Source organism: Rhincodon typus, chromosome 16, assembly GCF_021869965.1.
Source record: "Rhincodon typus isolate 14 chromosome 16, sRhiTyp1.1, whole genome shotgun sequence".
Taxonomy (NCBI): domain Eukaryota; kingdom Metazoa; phylum Chordata; class Chondrichthyes; order Orectolobiformes; family Rhincodontidae; genus Rhincodon; species Rhincodon typus.
In genome coordinates, this window is record NC_063347.1 from 10,445,124 (window position 1) to 10,463,840 (window position 18,717).

Below are 18,717 nucleotides of genomic sequence, written 5' to 3' on the forward strand. Positions count from 1 at the left end.
GTAGATATAATGTTTAGTGCTAAAAGGATCAAAGGAATTGGGGTGAAAGATGATCAGTCGTGACCATATTGAATGGGCGAGCAAGCTCAAAGCACCAAACAGCCTGCTCCTGTTCCTATTTTCTATGTTTCTATTCCCCACCTACCCTCCCACCAAAGTATAATCTCAAATTTATAACAATGTAACTGAACCATTTGTTCAAATATTACCTTGAATTATTCATATTCCCATCAATTCACCCTCTCCATAAGTCCAAATTTCAGAGGTCAAGCCTTTGCAGTGCTTGTACTGCTTTCCCTGATCTTGTTCTTATCAATGTTAACTGAAAGTGATGGTCTACAGTAATTTCACTAATTGGATCATCATTTTATGAGGCGATTGATGTAATCTTCCTGTCATCTTCCCAGAGCTTGTGATATTCAAACTAACTAATTCTTGCAGCTTTTAGTAATGTTAAAGCCTTTCAATTTATTCTGAACATTCCAAACAGAGTTTGAATGAGATAGGATCATGGATGTTAAGTTTGCCTAAGGGGTATACCTCTGGATTTTCAATCTCTGATTTCTACTTTGGGAACAAATGAAAATGTAGATAAAGTTTTTACTCAATGCCTGAAATTGTAGCAGCTCCTCTGTTTTTCTTGTTGATTTTTTTCCAATGTTTCTGGTTCATTCACAGTCATCCACTATAATAATCAATCTTAGGTTCTGCTTCAATAATGATATTTGTGTTCTCTACCTTCAGCCCATCAGCAACCCTGCTAATGTGATTCTGTTGCTTAAGGATGTGGCTCTACAATTCAGAAGGGCTAAATCCCAATCACCATTCTTAGATTTTTGATCCTTTTTCTATCCCACCATTGACTTGTGGGTGAAGAGAACTGCTGATGATTGATTTGTGACTCCTGCAAATTTTAAAAAATATTCATTTATGAACTGTGGACCATTCTCTGAGACAATTTCACCTAGAAGATAATAGGTTGAAAAGATATTCTTCATTATTACTTTTATTATTAATGCTTAAGGTGCAGTGAGTGAGCTTCAAACCACCCCTATATTCAATCCATCTTTACATTTACCATGGTATGTGTGGAAAAGTAGATGGTTCTGTTGGAATTTAGCAATTTGTTCCACTAACATGACAGATCAATATTCTTGGCCACCACGCAGAGTTCTACGTGAGCTCTAGACTTCACTATCTCTAAGTGACCATTACAGATTGTGTCAAGAATTTTCTCCCTCATGGCTTTAGGTATTACAATTAATAATTGAAGAGTCGAAGTTTGTCCACTGTTATTAGATGTTTCCTCTGGTATTTTCTTAACAACTGATTGGATACTATTTTGGCCAGCGTTCTCAGCTAAATTTCTAAGTCTGCATACAGTCCATGTCCTCCTTTTGTGTTTTCCTAATTTCTTGTAGCTTTTTATCAGAAGTTGGCATCAATTTACGTTAGGACCAGTGAAAATGCTTCCACTTCTGAAATAAGTGTTCAGTCTGGTGTTTCTGACCATGACCATGCTCTTGATAATAGGACTGCTGTGATCTAACTTCTGCTTGGTATAGACACAGTTGTATAATGATAACACATCAGTCTGAGTCTGAAATATTGTACATGCAGAGGCATTTTGACTGTATCTTTGAAATTCAGCAGTATGATCAAGGGATTATGGTTTGTCTCAATGTGAAATTGCAATCCTGTCAAATAGAGAATCTTTTACTTATCCATGTGTGATGATGCTGTCACTTTAAAAAGGTTATTTTGTCCTTGGTTTTTTTGAAGAGAAGTTGTAAAGGCAGAGGCATCAAAGAGTCTAGGGAGTAACAGTTTAACAGTAGAAGAGGAGTGGCCAGTTCTCCCAGTTCAGCGTTTTTTCTAGTTTTTTTTAAGCTGTAGCAGTCACAAGATGTTTTGGTACCAGAAGTGCTGCAAGCTTCAGTAAAGGATTCTTCTGACTTCCTATGAAATATGTCTCTAGATGTTGTTCCCTCTTGCCTGTAAGAATCTATATTTAAATTTACCTTTTTGCCAAGGGATGTTACTGTATTGGAACAGTTAATTAGTTAAGTTGTTGTATCGGGCCAGTTAGGTTTTCCAATAGTTATGTTACTGTAAATTCCGCTTTCTTTTGTTTGTGTTTCAACTGTTTAAGTAAATTTTGTTTTGCGTAAAGCCAAGTGGTTTGAACAATTGCATCACACCTGGAACACCCACTTCACATCTGCCTTTAAAATAAAAAAAAAGTTAGGATCTAGGCTATTTTCTTAAAATATTTTGAGGGAGTCTGGCCTGCTCCATAACAGATTGGGGACTCTTGTCAGGATAATTCTATAATTCCAATTTGGTTTTAAGGTTGTTGGACTCAAAAGCGGCAAGTGGTAGGTGTTAGCGTCTTTTGTTTTGGGTGTTGAATTAGATTGGTTTAAACAGTGCTTTGTGTCGTAATGGTTCTTTCGGTCACTAAAAGTTTTCTAGGCGTGGAAGAGGTGACTTCGGGGATTTTACAAAAGGTGAGCAAGGCAAAGCTGTTGGAATTGGCAGACAAGCTGGAGTTGGGTTGCTTTGTCTGTGAAAAAAGGAGAGGTAATTATGGCAACAGCTTGAGATTTAAATTTGCTGGAAATGCTATTGGAATCTTTGGAAATGGCTAGAATTCATTTGCAGATGAAGCAGCTTGAACATGAAAGCCAGCTGAAACAGTTTGAATTACGGTTAAAAGCAGAGGAAAGAGAAAAGGAAAGAATCGACCTCGTAGAACAAAAAAAGGAAAGAATCGCTTTGGCAGAACAAAAAGAAAAGGTAAGGAAGGCCCTAGCAGAAGAAATGGAGAAAGAGAGAGAGTTCGAACTTCAGAAGTTGGCAATTAGACAGGAAAGTCAACTTCAAAGGATGGAGGTGAAGGTAGAAGGTAGGCTTAGTGAGGAGGATAATGAGGATGAGCAAACCCATCTTAGCCAAAGGCCTGGAGGGGATTTGTTTAAATATTTCCAAGCATTGCCTAAATTTGATGAGAAGGATGTAGAAGCCTTTCTCATCTCATTTGAGAAAGTGGCTAAACAAATGAAGTGGCCAGTTTTGTTGATCCAAACAAAGTTGGTAGGTAGAGTTAGTGAGGTATTTGCATCACTATCAGAGGAGTATGAGGAGGTGAAGAAAGTCATCTTAAGTGCATATGAGCTTGTGCCAGAAGATTACAGACAACGCTTCAGGAATCTTAGGAGGGACCCTGGTCTAACATATGTTGAATTTGAAAGGATCAAACAAAATCCTTTTGATAAGTGGATACAGGCTTTAAAAATAGATCAAACATATGATGCTTTTAGAGAGACAATTATTTTGGAGGAGTTCAAAAATTTGCTTTCTAAGGTCGTGACAACTCATGTGGAAGAGCTAGGAGTTAAAACTGCAGCATTTGCAGCTGAAATGGCCGATGATTATGAATTGGTTCATAAATCAAAGTTTGGCCTCCGACATCAATTTCAATCCGGGAGGGATAGAAATTGGGGAAAAGAGAAATCCTCAGATGGTAAAGGAAAAGTAGATCTTAGTGAAAATAATAAAGATAGCTTGCCACAAGATAAAAAGGAAACCCATGAGGGGGAAAGAGAAGTTAAAAAGCTCAGGTGTTTTCACTGCAATAAAGTAGGCCACATGAAGTCACAGTGTTGGTGTTTTAGAAAAAGCTCCAGGAAGACGGATGTAGAAAAACAGCACAAGCCAGTGAATTTTGTTAAAGTGGTAAAGGAAAGCACACTGGATGCTAAAAAGCTGCACCAGAATGTACAACCTGGTCGGAGATTGGTTGAGAAGGAAGTGCAAGATCTTCATAAACCACTTACTTGCGAAGGTAAGGTTTAGTTGCATAAGCTAGGGGCAGCAAGTAAAGAAGCAACAGTATTAAGAGATCGAGGATCATGTCAATCTTTGATGTTGAGAAATGGAAGATATGTAATACAGAAGGACCATTGCCAGAAAAAGTGCTAATAGGTGGAATTCATGGTGAGATGAGAAGTGCTCATTGTGAAGAGTGAGGTTCGTGTGTCCAGTGAAAAGTGGAGAAGTGGTGGTAAAAGTACTGGAGGAACTCTCGGTTCCAGGAATACAGTTTGTCGTTGGTAACAATATAGCTGGATCACAGGTAGGAGTGCTGCCTACTGTGGTTGAAAAGCCAGTGGAAAATCAGGCAACTGAGGTATCACAGGAAGTATGTCCTGGGATTTTTCCTGACTGTGTGATAACAAGATCGCAAAGCCACCAGTTGAAACAGGAGGAGAAATCAAAGAATAAAGATAAGGAAGTTGAAGTAGAATTATGAGAGACCATGTTTGATCGAATGGTTGAGAAAAAACAAGAACAGGTGGAGGACAAAGTGGATATTTTAAACTCAGAGAAATTAACTGAGTTACAACAGAAAGATGAAAAACTGAAGCAATTATATCAAAAAGCATAGACAGAAGAAGAATCTGAGTGTATTCCTGAATGCTGCTATCTTTAAAATGATGTCCTGATGAGGAAATGGAGACCATCACATATTCAGGTGGTTGAGGAATGGGCAGAAGTTCATCAAGTTATATTACCAGTGGGTTATAGAAAGGGGGTGTTGTGGGTAGCACATAAATTACCAGTAGGAGGTCATTAGGGGTAAGAAAAACTCAAGCCAAAATACAAAAACATTTTTACTGGCCTGGCCTGCATAAAGATGTAGTTGAATTTTGCCAGACATGTCATACATGTTAGGTAATTGGAAAACCTCAGGCATTGATAAAACCAGCACCTTTAATACTCACTCCAGCATTTGAGGATCCTTTTACAAGGGTCTTAATTGATTGCACAGGACCCCTACCTAAAACAAGAAGTGGGAATCAGTATTTGTTGACAATAATGGATATGTCCAGATTTCCAGAGGCCATTCCATTATGCAATATCACAGCTAAAAGGATTATAGAAGAGTTACTTAAATTTTTCACGAGATACTGACTACCCACAGAGATAGAATCAGATCAAGGGTCAAATTTTACATTAAAATTATTTAGGGAAGTTATGGATAGCTTAGGAATAAAACAATTCAAATCCACTGCATACCATCCAGAATTGCAGGGAGTGCTAGAAAGGTGACATCAAAGTTTAAAGACTATGGTAAAGGCTTATAGTCAAGACTATCCAGATGATTGGGATAAAGGAATTCTGTTTGTACTTTTTGCAATTAGGAATGCACAAATGAATCAAATTCAGTCCATTTGAAATAGTTTTTGGGCATGAGGTAAGAGGACATTGAAATTAATTAAGGAGAAATTGATGAGTCAGCGTTCAGAGATGACATATTTGGACTATGTGTCAAATTTTAGGGAACGATTAAATAGAGCGGGGAGTTGGCTAGACAGCATTTAAAAATATCACAGCGTATGATGACACAGGAAGCAGTTAAGAAATCAAAAATTCATAATTTTGCTAACAGAGGTAAAATGTTAGTGTTACTTCCAGTGATTAGTGAGGCTTTAAAAGCAAGGTTTAGTGGACCTTATCAAATTGAAAGGAGATTGAGTAAAATGAACTATTTGATACAGATTCCAGATAGAAAGAAGTTTCACAGAGCTGTTAATGTGAACATGCTCAAATGGTATTTGATAGGGAAGGACAGCAAAAGGAGAATGTGTCACTGGTTACAACACAGAGGGAAGAACCAAGTTGAGAGGATTTTGAATTGGAGATTCCTCAAATTAAATTGGACAATGAGGAAGTTCTCAAAAATTGGAATAAATTATTGAGTTACCTTCCAGAGGAAAATCAAAATGACCTGAAAGAATTATTACAATCACATGGAGAGATATGTTGGAATAAGCTGGGAGGTACTAATTTAATTATGCATGATGTATATATAGGAAATGTTGTTCCAATTAAGCAACATCTTTATAGACTTAACTCTCTAAAGTTGACACAGGTTCAAAAAAAGATGGAACACATGCTCCAAGGCAACAATATCGAAGTGAGTTGCAGTGACTAGAGCTCACCCACAATAATGGTGCAAAAACCAGATGGTACACAACGATTATGTGCAGACTATCACAAAGTCAATGTAGTTACAAAGTCTGATTCATATCCAATTCCATGTTTGGAAGAGTGCATTGAGAAGGTGGGATAAGCAACTTATATTTCTAAGTTGGACTTACTCAGGGAATACTAGCAGGTATCTTTATCCGAAAGAGTGAAGACAATTTTGGCTTTTGTGACACCGAATGGGCTGTATCAATTTAAAGTCATGCCATTTGGTATGAAGATGCGCCAGCCACATTTCAAAGACTAACCAGTAAAGTCATTTGTGGATTACCCAGTTGTTTGGAGTACACCAACGACCTGGTGATTTTAGACTATCATGGAAGGAACGTTTGCAGCATTTATCAGAATTATTCAATCGACCTCAGGAGGCAGGCTTAGTGATAAACCTAGCTAAGAATGAATTCGCCAAAGCCCAGTCACATTCCTGGGCCATGTTATTGGACATGGACAGATGGTCCCACGAAATGTGAGAACAAAGGTTATTGGGGAATTTCCCATACCATTGCTATGATTCCTGAGATCAAGTGAGTCTTATCATAAATTTGTACTGAATTTTAGCAGTGTGGTTGCTCCACTGACTGACTTATTGACTATGCAGGTAGCAGACTGTCAGAAGGCATTTGACAGCCTGAAAGCTGTGTTAACCGCTGCCCCAATATTAGCCACATCTAATTATGCAAAGCCATTCAAGGTGGCTATGGATGCAAGTGATGTGGGTGTCGGTGCTGTGCTCTTAGAAGAAGACGATGAGAAGATAGAAAGACCTATTGGATATTTCTCCAGGAAATCGAATATTCATCAACAGAAATACTCCATGATTGAGGAGGAGACCTTGAGCTTGGTGTTTGCTTTACAACATTTCAACATTTATATAGCCAGTAATGTGTCTGAGACAATTGTATACACTGATCATAACCAATTAAAGTTTTCGGAGAAGTTTAAGGACAAAAATTCCAGACTGCTTAGATGGAGCTTATTACTGCAGCCATTCAATTCGAAAATTATACATGTGGCAGGATGAGAAAACATAATTGCCGACGCATGGTCATGACTTGCATGAAGACAGATGGAGACGTTTGGTGGCAGGAGTAAATGGACTGTGGTAGTAAATGTTTGCATGCTTGGAGTCAATGTAGTATATATGTATTGTAGTGTACTAATAGAGTAAAACTAAGGATTTTAAAATGAAGCCATCTTTATATATTATTGGTTTGTTTTTTTTAAATGGGGGGGGAGCTGTGACGATGCTGTCACTTTAAAACATTATTTTGTCCTTGGTTTTTTTTGAAGAGAGGTTGTACAGTCAGAGGCACCAAAGAGTCTGAGGAGTAACAGTTTAACAATGGAAGGGGAGTAGCCAGTTTTCAAGTTCAGGGGATTTTTTTCTAGTTTTTGTTTAGCTGTAGCAGTCACAAATATTTTGAGTGCCAGAAGTGTTGCAAGCTTCAGTGAAGGATTCCTCTGACTTTCTCTGAAATTTCTCTGTAGATGCTGTTCCCTCCTGCCTGTAAGAATCTGTGTTTGAATTTACCTTGTTGCCAAGGGATGTGTTTATGGGATGTTATTATATTGGAACAGTAAATTAGTTAAGTTGCGGTATTGGGTTGCTTAGGTTTTCCAGTTGTTAAGTTCCGCTTTCTTTGTTCGTGTTTCAACTGCAGTGTTTAAATAACTTTTGTTTTGCTTAAAGCTGAGTGGCTTGACCAGTTGCATCAGACCTGGAACACCCACTTCACATCTGCCTTTCAAATAAGAAAAAGTTAGGATCTAGGCTACCTTCTTAAAATATTTTGAAGGGGTCTGGCCTGGTCTAAAACAAGTTAGTGCCAACACCTCTCTCCTTTCCTTACTGTCACATACCGTTATGTTGTTTCAGCTCATGATGTGGAAGCAAAGTAGGCTGACTTCCTTTTACGATCTTCCTGAACCCGAATAAGTATTTCTCCAAGGATTGCTTGAAGATAAAACTGCAGCCACCACCATGAAAAATCTGGGAATTCTAATGTGCCAGCACATCTGAAGAGATGAGCCTCCATTATGTTGAAATTCATTAATTTGCTCAATTCCAAAAAGGCCAATGCTTACCTTTTTTGCAAAAGTTCTCACAAGCATGATTTTTGCTAAGCTCACAATGAATTTTCCCATCTGAGTAACCTTTCCGAGCAACCTCTGAATAACATTAACACACATTGGATGTGGGAAATTGCGAACATTGGATCCCTTAGAAATTGAATTTTCCTCGTATTTACTGTGTAGCATGTGATTTCATTTAACAGCTATTGCAGCAGTAATTAACTTCCCAAAATTCTAGTATGGGAAAACAAAAGGGAAGAATTCTCAGAAACACAGATGTCATGATGTAAACTGAACTAGCATCAACAGTTTATCTGGTGCCAATTGTATCCTATTACTAACACTGATTTCAAAAATAAGAGGGTTTTGTTCTTAGAAGGAATTAAAATTAACCTTCAAATGGAGGTGGCTAAAGGGGGAAATGGTCATCTGATGCCAATGGTCAAAGGGGTTCAGACAATTGATTGACACAGCACAATAAATGCTCAGGGTCAGAGGGGAGTTCTTTCTCGGCAGTTTTCATGAAGGGGACCTTGTAGGCAGAAGTTCTGATTGGGTAGTCCTTGGACAGCAGTCTTCATCAAGCAATCCCCATCTGGTAGATGGAAGATAGACCAAAAGAAGTGGAGGAAGGCCCAAGGAAGATTTCCCTAACACCTTGGCTGTACGGTAGGATGCTGTCCCTACATTCTCCGACAAAAGCCTGATATCCTAGTCGGCTGGAATATCTCTGGAGCTGATCAGATACCAAAGACAAGGCAATTAAAACAGAGATAACACACTGTGGAGCTGGAGGAGCACAAGGGAACCCTTCTTTCCTGACCCGAAACATCAACTTCCCTGCTCCTCTGATGCTGCCTGGCCCGGTGTGCTCCTCCAGCTCCACACTGTGTTATCTCTGACTCCAGCGCCGGCAGTTCTTACTATCTCTGAGCAATTAAAACAGAATCACCTGAATGGTGCAATGAATATTGTTAGCACCTGAATTCCTAGTTGAGGGATATCTGTCAAATCTACCATAGAACATAGAACTGTACAGCACAGTACAGGCCCTTCGGCCCATGATGTTGCGCCGAATTTTTACCCTAAACCTAAGGTCTATCTAACCTCCACCGCTACCTTATACTATCATCCATATGTTTATCCAATAGCCGCTTAAATGCCCCTAATGAGGCCGACTCCACTACCCTCTCCGGCAATGCATTCCACGCCCCTACCACTCTCTGAGTAAAGAACCTACCTCTGACGTCTCCCCTATATCTACCTCCACTCACTTTAAAACTATGCCCCCTTGAAATAGTTACCTCCACCCTAGGAAAAAGTCTCTGGCTGTCCACTCTATCTGTACCTCTGATCATTTTATACACCTCTATCAAGTCACCTCTCATTCTTCGTCGTTCTAAAGAGAAAAGTCCTAGCTCTGTCTCAACCTTTCCTCATAAGACCTTTCCTCCGTTCCAGGCAACATTGTGGTAAATCTCCTCTGCACCTTTTCCAACGCTTCCACATCTTTCCAGTAATGAGGTGACCAGAACTGGACACAATATTCCATATGTGGCCGAACCAGGCTTTTGTATAGCTGGAGCATAACTTCACGGCTCTTGAACTCAGTCCCTCTATTAATGAAAGCTAACACACCATACGCCTTCTTAACAACTTTATCCACCTGGGTGGTAGCTTTCAGGGAACTGTGGACATGAACCCCAAGATCCCTCTGCTCCTCCACACTGCCAAGAATCTTTCCGTTAACCCTGTATTCTGCTTTCAAGTTTGTCCTTCCAAAATGAATCACCTCACATTTTTCAGGGTTAAACTCCGTCTGCCACTTCTCAGCCCAGCTCTGCATCCTATCAATGTCCCTTTGTAACCTAGAACAGCCCTCCGCACTATCCACAACTCGACCCACCTTCATATCGTCTGCGAACTTACTAATCCACCTTCCACTCCTACATCCAAATCATTTACAAAAATCACAAATAGAAGAGGACCCAGAACAGATCCTTGTGGTCACCACTCGTAACTGAGTTAACATCAAATTTGGTGAAGAAGACACTGTTTTCAGGTTTTGACAAACTGCCATCCCTCTTGACATGAAATGGATTTCCATAAGACATAGGAGAAGATGTAAAGCATTTGGTCCATCCAGTCTGCTCCCCCATTGATTGAATCATGGCTGATCTCATAATGCTCAATTCCATTTTCCTGCCTTTTTCCTATAACTCCTGAATGATTCCCTTAATGATTAAAAATCATATTATTAATGACCCAGCCGCGACAGATCTCAGATAAAGAATTCCACAGATTCATCGCCCTCTAAGAGAAGAAATACGTGTGAAAACAACTTTTACCCTGTCAAGCCCCCTAAGAATTTTAAATGTTTCTGTAAGTATCCTCTCATCTTTCTAAACTCCAGTGAGTTCAGGCTCAATCTACACAACATCTCCTCATATGAAAATCCCTCCAAACCCAGTATCAACCTAGTGAACCCCTTCTAGACCACTTCCAATGCCAGTAAATCTTTCCTTAGGCAAGGCCTTTGAACTGCCTTATTTAATTGTCTCAAGTCTATATGGAGCCTGAGTGAACCATTCAACTTAGGACTGTCATGAGCCCTGAACACTGAACACAGGAACAAATTGATGCTCAGTGGCAAGTGATATAACACTTCAATGTAACAGTTGTCAAATTCTTCTTTAACTTTCCCCAAAGATGCATGTAGTAGTATTGGAGTGTATAGATATATGGCTTTAACACCTTGAATCAATACAGTATCAACTTTGAATTTGAGTCGACTGAGCTCCTGAAAGAGTTGTGAGGATTCTTGGCAGAATGCTATCCTGTTAACTTGCACAGGGCTCCGTCTGCTTTCTTCAGAAGACCAGTTGTATACAAACATTTCTCCTCAGTAAAGATGTTTTTGATTGTGTAAAATATAGACACAGTCTCTTTGATCTCTTACCTCTTCTGGTTAGTGTAGCAGTGATCTGACCTTTTACTTAAAGATCTGTGCCACTTAAATCTTATAATTTAGTTCTGGATGGCTGGATAACGCTGCTTTGAGTCATTCCAAATTGTCAGCCAGTCCAAAAAACTTATGATTATGTCAAATTCGAACTCTGTTTTGAATTCCTAAACTGACCAAAATTTTGACTGTGATCTTTTAGTTCTCCTAGGAAATTTGTATTCTCACCTGTTTCTTAATTCGCAATTTCCAGAATTTTCTGGGTTTCAAACATATTTTGTTGCCTTCTTCCCTACTTGTGTGTGTTTAGATTTGCAGATCTGTTTGTGTTGTCCTGTCTTTCCACATTGGAAGCACCCTGCATCTCCTGCTAAACAATTTTGCCTTGGCTGTTACTTTCTGGCTCCATCATATGAACGTTTGAAAATAGCTGCTGCCAAGATTCCCCCTGTCTGGCAGGCGTTTGAGTGGGCTGGGCTGCCACTTTTGGACTGGGATTAACGGATTTATCCGATGCCTTGGTATTTTTACAGATTATGGCCCAGTTTTGTGCCCTCAGTTTGGTTTGCCTAATGTGGTGGACTGCTTGCTCAAGCACTAGATCATCATTTGTCTGCAAAAACTCTGAGAGCTTGGATGCAAAATATTTTGTGTTTCAATTCAGTATACCCCCAACAATGGCTAACCTACACCTATGGTTGGTAATGATTCAAATGACTCTCTTGGCTTTTCGGATCTCCGACTGAATTGTACTTGCTCAATTACAACATTCCGTTTTGGGCTGAAGTATGCATAAGAATACACTTCAGACGGCTTCAAAATCTGTAGGGGTCTCCTTTTTTACCTCATGTTGCATAAGGACATTGTCTGCAACGAATCCCACTGTACTTATGGACGTACTAACCTGGCACCTGTGCTCTCTGGTTTGCAAATCTGATGCTGTTACACACCTCCCAGTCTTTCAATATTTCTCCAAAGAAGGTTTCTTTTGATTGCGCCTTGTATATTCTGTTGGTGGCACCAATTTAGATTTGTAGGTTTCACATGGGTTGTTTCCACAGTTTTAGATTTGATTCCACGTATGGATCCTATTTGGATCTCTCTTCAGGTAACCTATGGCTTGATATATATTAGGGATGTTTCCTCTACCTAAAAGTAACTTTCACGTGGCTTTGTTAAGTTTCTGAAACACTCTTTTTTAAAAAATTCATCATGGGATGTGGATGTCTCTGGCTAGGTCTGCTTTTATTGCCCATCCGTATTTACCCTTGAGAAGGTAAGCTGCCTTCTTGAAACTGCTACAATCCATAGACATTTTGGCACTTGTGGCTTGCAAAGGCATTTCAGAGGGGAGCTGAGAATCAGCCACTTGCTGTGGGTGTGGAGTCATACATAGGTCAGACCAGGTAAGAACAGCAGATTTCCTTCCCTCAAGATATTAGTGAACTTGGTGGGTTCTTACAATAATTGACAATGGTTTCATGGTTATCCTTAGACTTTTAACTATAAATTTTTTATTGAATTCAAATTCAAAATGCTCTGACTGTCATGCTGGGATTCAAACCCAGAACCTCAGTACATTACCCAGATCTCCAATTACCACTCTTATGGACCAGACCAAACCCCCTCAAAATATTCAGATAGTCTAGACCCTAACTTTTTCTTATTTTAAAGGTAAATGTAAGGTGTTGCACTCCAGATTGAATACAATTGGTCAAAGTACCGGATTTAAAGCAAAACACACTTTATTCAACCACTATAGTTAAAATACAACAAAAGAAAGAAGGAATTGTCATAACTTAATTATAATAACTTAATAATATACTTGGGAAACTTAACAGAATAATAGGCATAGTAACTATTACTAATTAATTGTTTCAATACAGTAACATCCCATAAATACATCCTTGGCAAAAGGCAAATTCAGAAAACAGATGGTTCTACATGCAATTCCCGTAGCAGGAAGAGAACTGCCAGCTTTTGGCTATTAGCTAAAGAGAGAAAAAAATAGTTTCCACTTCTTCAAGACATCCAAAAGCAACAGGTGAAAGCTAAAATGAAAAATCCTCGTTCTGTGGGAGCTTGACCACACCCATTCTGTCTGCTTATATTGTTCCAACTTTAAAAAATACCCAAGGCCTTTCAAACTGTTTACTGTAGTGGCTCTGGTACAATACTTGGCACCTCTGCCTTCAAAACTCTCTTCAAAAAATAAACAGGACAAAATACACTTCTTAAAGCCATAGTATTGTCACACTAGTCTAGCAACAATACCATTATGCTTCCTTCATTATTTCCACATCATTATACATAGTTTATCAAAAGTTGCATTTTTTAGGCAATGTTTTGAGACTGAGGATGCTTTTCTTCCACTCCAGAGTAGCAGGTCCTGAGGTAAGTAAGCAAATCATTGCTGGATCACCACACCCTGGCACAAAGGGGCAAATGGTGTTGGAAGAGGCAGGTGGACTGAATGCTTGGATTTTTGTAAACTACTTCTTCTGTTTGAGCTTGGCCTCCACCTAGGCCTGTCATAAGATGCTCAAAATAGATTGCACTATCATAGATGCTTCATCTCCAATTTGACAACCTTTAGTCAAAAGATTCCCACAAGTTGGGGAGGATTTTGCATTTTTTGGGGAGACTTTAAGAATATCTTTCTAACATGATCCCTACCCTCCTGGTAACTATTGCCGTGGCGAAGCCCAAAGTAGAGGAGTTGTTTTTGCCATCTTATCAGGTGTACAAACAATATGGATCACTCAATGCAGCAGATTGACAGTAACCATTGCTTCAATGTTGGTAATGTTAGCCTAAGAGGAGATACTGATATGAAGCACTAATTGTACCATTGAACTTGCTAGATTTTGCAGAGGCATTGCTGATGATAGTTCTCTAGGGATTCCCCACAGAATCACCACTATTTACTAATTTCAATGCCACGGTTAGGAAGGACAAATTTCTGGAAAGTGTGATTGGCAAAGAAAGCATAGGGAAGGCAAATAGCAATGTAATCCTCCTAACCAAATATCTAGAGCATGATTAGATCATAATGAGCACCCTACTTCATCTGTAAGGACCATTAGTTTTTAGATACATAGAGTCCCAACAACATGGAAGCAGGCCATTTGGCCCATCAAGTCCATATCAACCCCTCTGATTTAAAAGGGAAGCTGATTGGTTCTCAGTTAACTGAGCAGGTTAGAACTGGAAAAAAGTTACAGAGACACAGACAGAGGAAAGCACAGAAGGGCATGCTGTAGTTCTTTCCAGCAGGAGTTGTCTTTCTCTGCAATAAAGACCTCTGTAGCAGTTGCCATGAGCTATGACTTTGCATTTGATAAATCAGACACATCTTCCAAATGAATTAGTTGCTCTGTACTTCTTACAAACCGTTGGAAGCTTCCAGAGAAAGACATGCAAATTAGAATCAGGAAGCAAAGACCATCAAACAAACTTTCCAGGCTTTTTTCACTGTTTTCCTTTGTGTGTGTGAGGGGGGCAGTTTCAGGGGAGTAGAGTTTTACTTAGCAGTGTTATGTGCCAATGGTTTATAATTGTTTATGCATAGCTATAGTCTAATTACTTATAAGAAATAAAAATTGTTTAGTACAGAAACCTAATCCCTGCTTTCTATCAACCTTGGTGTGAAAGTCAGGTAAATTGGGATACCGTGTGCTCAAAAAAAAATTAACATTTGGTACAACTCCAGAAATAGCAGGGCTCAATTTATGGTGAACTAGAGTCACAGAGTTGTATAGCATGGAAACAGACTCCTCGGTCCAACTCGTCCATACCAACCAGATATCCGAAGTTAATCTAGTCCCATTTGCCAGCATTTGACCCATATCCTTCCAAACTCTTCCTATTCATATACCCATCCAGATGCCTTGTTGTAATTGTACCAGCCTCCACCACTTCCTCTGGCAGCATATTCCATACATGCACCACCCTCTGCGTGAAAAAAGTTGCCTTTAAGGTCCCTTTTAGATCTTTACCCTCTCTCCTTAAACCTATGCCCTATAGTTTTGGACCCCCTCACCCCAGGGAAAAGGTCTTGGCTCCTCGCCCTATCCTTGCCCTTCATGATTTTATAAACCTCTATGAGGTCACCCCTCAGCCTCCGACGCTCCAGGGAAAATAGCCACAGCCTATTTAGCCTCACCCTATAGCACAAACCCTCCAGCCTTGGCAACATCCTTGTAAATCTTTTCTGAACACTTTCAAGTTTCACAACATCCTTCCTATTAGCAGGGAGACCAGAATTACATGCAGTATTCCAAAAGTGGCCTAACCAATTCCTATACTCAATGCACTGACCAATAAAGGCAAGCATACAAAACACCTTCTTCACTATCCTATCTACCTGCAACTTCACTTTCAAGTCAGTGGGTTGTAACACATCAGAGTCAAATATAAGGCCTCATGGCAACACCCTTGATCCAGGCATTGGCACCTGCCTGACTGTGTAATCATTCGAGCGAGGAACTGTAAGGATATTGACGTTACTCATGTGATGAGAAGGACTGACAACTGCTGGTATTTACCTTATCCAGCCCGTGAGTTAGTACTCCAAAATCTGGTACAGACGACTCCCTCTGATCTAATAGGGGACTCAAAAGTTATGGTGGCCTGGCTTGGTAGGGGAAAAGCAGGGGCAGTTAGGGAAGCAGTGTTAAGATCACAATTAGATCGACATCATCTTATTAAATGAGGAAACAGGCTCAATACGCTGAATGATCTACTCCTCCTCCTGTTACTTTTGATTTTAAGAATTTATTGCAATATAGAAAGAAAAAGTAATTAGAAAGGTTGCATGCTGTTAACAGAACCCAGCTGAAGGTCTTTGTATTTTCTAAAACTGAATCTGGCCGCATCAATTTGGAAAATAATTATATTATTACCTTAAGATTTATATAGATCTTACTAAGTGAATCCCCAATTTGTTTTCTGAAGTGATACAGGAAGGAGGGTTCCACACACCAACACTTACAATCATACAAATGTATGAACATATTGGGGGAGGAACAGGCCATTCGGCCTCTTGAGCCTGTTCCGCCATCTGTTTTTGGCCTCAACTCTATTTTCTTCTCTACCCAAGAATCTTATCAGACTTAAAAATATTTAATTACCATGTCTACGAAGGAGAAAATTCTACAGACTAACAAGTTTCTAAGGGAAAGAAATTTCTCATCTCCACCTTAAATGGGAGACACCTTACTTATAAACAGTGTCACCTAGTTCTACTCTCTATGGCATGGGCAACATCCTTTCAACAGCCACCCTGTCAAATCCCCCCAGGATCTTAAATGTTTCAATAAGATTATCTTTTATTCCTACAAATTCCAAGGGATACTGGCCTAATCTGTCCAACCTTTCCTCATGCAACGATTCCTTTATCCCAGCAATCTGTTGAATAGATCTTCTGTCTACTGTTTCTAAAGCAATTATATCCTTTCTTAAACAAGGAGACCAAAACTGCACGGTACTACAAGTACGGTATCACCAACGCCCTGTAGAATTGTAACAAAACCTTCCTACTTCTATTTTCCATTCTCCTAGCTATAAACAACAATATTCCATTGCCTTTCTTATAACCTTGTTTCTAATCAAGGTCAGTTCCAGCTTTGCTTGGGTCTAATGAAGGCTTGTGGTATTTGGCAGATCCTGATTGTCGAAGTTAGCATGGTGACAACCTTCATTTTTGGGTTTTTGATAACTTAATGCAACAATGTTGCTTTTTTAATGTACTTTTAATGTAATGCTGTAAAATTTCCAAGACACTTGACAGGAGTGTCATTGAACAGGAACAATTGACAAGCTAAAGAAGATTTAGTTGATTGACCAAAAGCTTAGGCATAGGTTTTAAGTAGCATTTTAAAAGATGAAAGCGATACAAGATATTTAGGGGGAATAATTCAGAGGCCGAAAGCTAAAATGTAGCTGTTAATACTGGGAAAAATGATAGTCAAATGTTAAATGAATGCACAATGTTTGGATGGTTGTGAGCAAGTTAGAGGTAGAGATGGGCAAGACCATGGACAGATTTGTACGCAAGAAAGGGAATCTTGGTGTACCAGAAGCCAGTGTACATCAGCGGACAATGGCTAATAAGTGAAGAGGACTTGGTACAAGTGATGATGGAGGCAGTAGAGTTTTGGATAAGCTTAAATTTGTGGAAAGTAGAAGTTGGGAGACTGGCCAGTGATCATTGAGTATTGAGGTAAAAAAAGCAAGGAAGAGAATTTCAGAAGCCAAAGGGTTGAGGCAGGTTTGGAGACAGGTGATACAATCGGTGGTCTTTGTGAGAAAATCAACTTGGCACTATTTCAGAAGTTTAGATTGCAAACATTAATAATGACTTTAATGAGAGCATAAAGTGAAATACATCAAAGTGTGCTCATAATGCAAAGTTAGGTGGGACAGCAAACTGTGTCGAGGAGGTAAAGAGGCATCAGAGGAACATAGACCAGTTAAATGATTGGGTAAGAAAGTGGCAGATGGAGTGTTAAGTGGGGAAATGTGAAATTGCCTGCTCTGTATTGGAGAATGGAGGAGCAAAATATATTTTAAGGGGTAAGAAACAAGTAAATCTTGGGATTCAGATGGATTTGGGGGCTCTCCTTCACAAGTTGCAAAGAATAACAAATTAACGCTGCAATAAACAGTAACAGTTAGAAATACAGAAAGCAATTAATAGGGGGAGTGGGTTGTTCATCTTTTTTGCAAAAGGAATTGGAATCAGAGAGTAAGCAAGTCAACTCTGCCAACTTACATTTATATAGAGCCTTGAAAAAAATCAAACAACTCAAGATGCTTAATGGAATACTGTCAAATAAAACTTGTTGAACCACTTAAGAAATCTACAATAGATGAATAAAAGCATGGTCAATGGGGAGCAAATGGAGAAAGAGAGTTTGGAGCACAGAGTTCAACTTTTTAATTTTTTTAAAAATTGCTTTTTATTACTTGGCTGACATGTAAAGTCCTGGAGAGAAGTCTGAAGTGGGTGCCAAGTCAGTACTGTCTGCCACAAAGAAATTAGCAGTGTACTGTATTGCTGTTGTAATTCTTTGTTTGCAAGTTTAGCAAAATCTGAATTAAAGCTCACCCAGCTCTAGCCATCGTACACAATAAATAGCCATTACAGTGCAATTGTTAAATGCATTGTCTGGACATTACGAGTTGTTCACTTAATGTTGTTCACAATTTCAGGGGATAAAGTATAAAGTCTGAACAGATATAATTGAAAATGTTAGATTGGGTTTACATACAGTTAAGACCATAAGACATAGGAGCTGAAATTAGGCCATTCAGCCCATTGAGTCTGCTTCTCCATTCAATCATGGCTGATAAGTTCCTCAACCCCATTCTCCCACCATTCTCCCGTAACCCTTGATCCCCTTGATAATCAAGAACCTATCTATCTCAGTCTTAAATGTACTCAATGACCTGGCCTCCACAGCCTTCTGTGGCAGTGAATTCCATAGATTCACCACTCTGGCTGAAGAAGTTTCTCCTTATCTCTCCCGCATAAAGGGTTAATTTCTCTCCCGCATAAATTTGGCCTCAGTCAGCACAAAGTAGAATTAATTTACTTTTAAAGCACAAATTAGTGAAACTTCCAC

The 18,717-nt window shown here is 39.3% G+C and overlaps 1 protein-coding gene across 1 annotated transcript in view; it reads left to right on the forward strand.

The window, feature by feature from the left end:
• The first annotated feature begins 1,917 nt into the window (after positions 1 to 1,917).
• LOC109911121 (transforming protein RhoA) overlaps positions 1,918 to 18,717 on the forward strand; it is an 82,879-nt gene continuing 66,079 nt past the window's right edge. The window contains exon 1 of the mRNA XM_048606495.1: positions 1,918 to 1,997. The gene's annotated coding sequence lies outside the window, so the exon portion shown is untranslated. The remainder of the gene's footprint in view (positions 1,998 to 18,717) is intronic.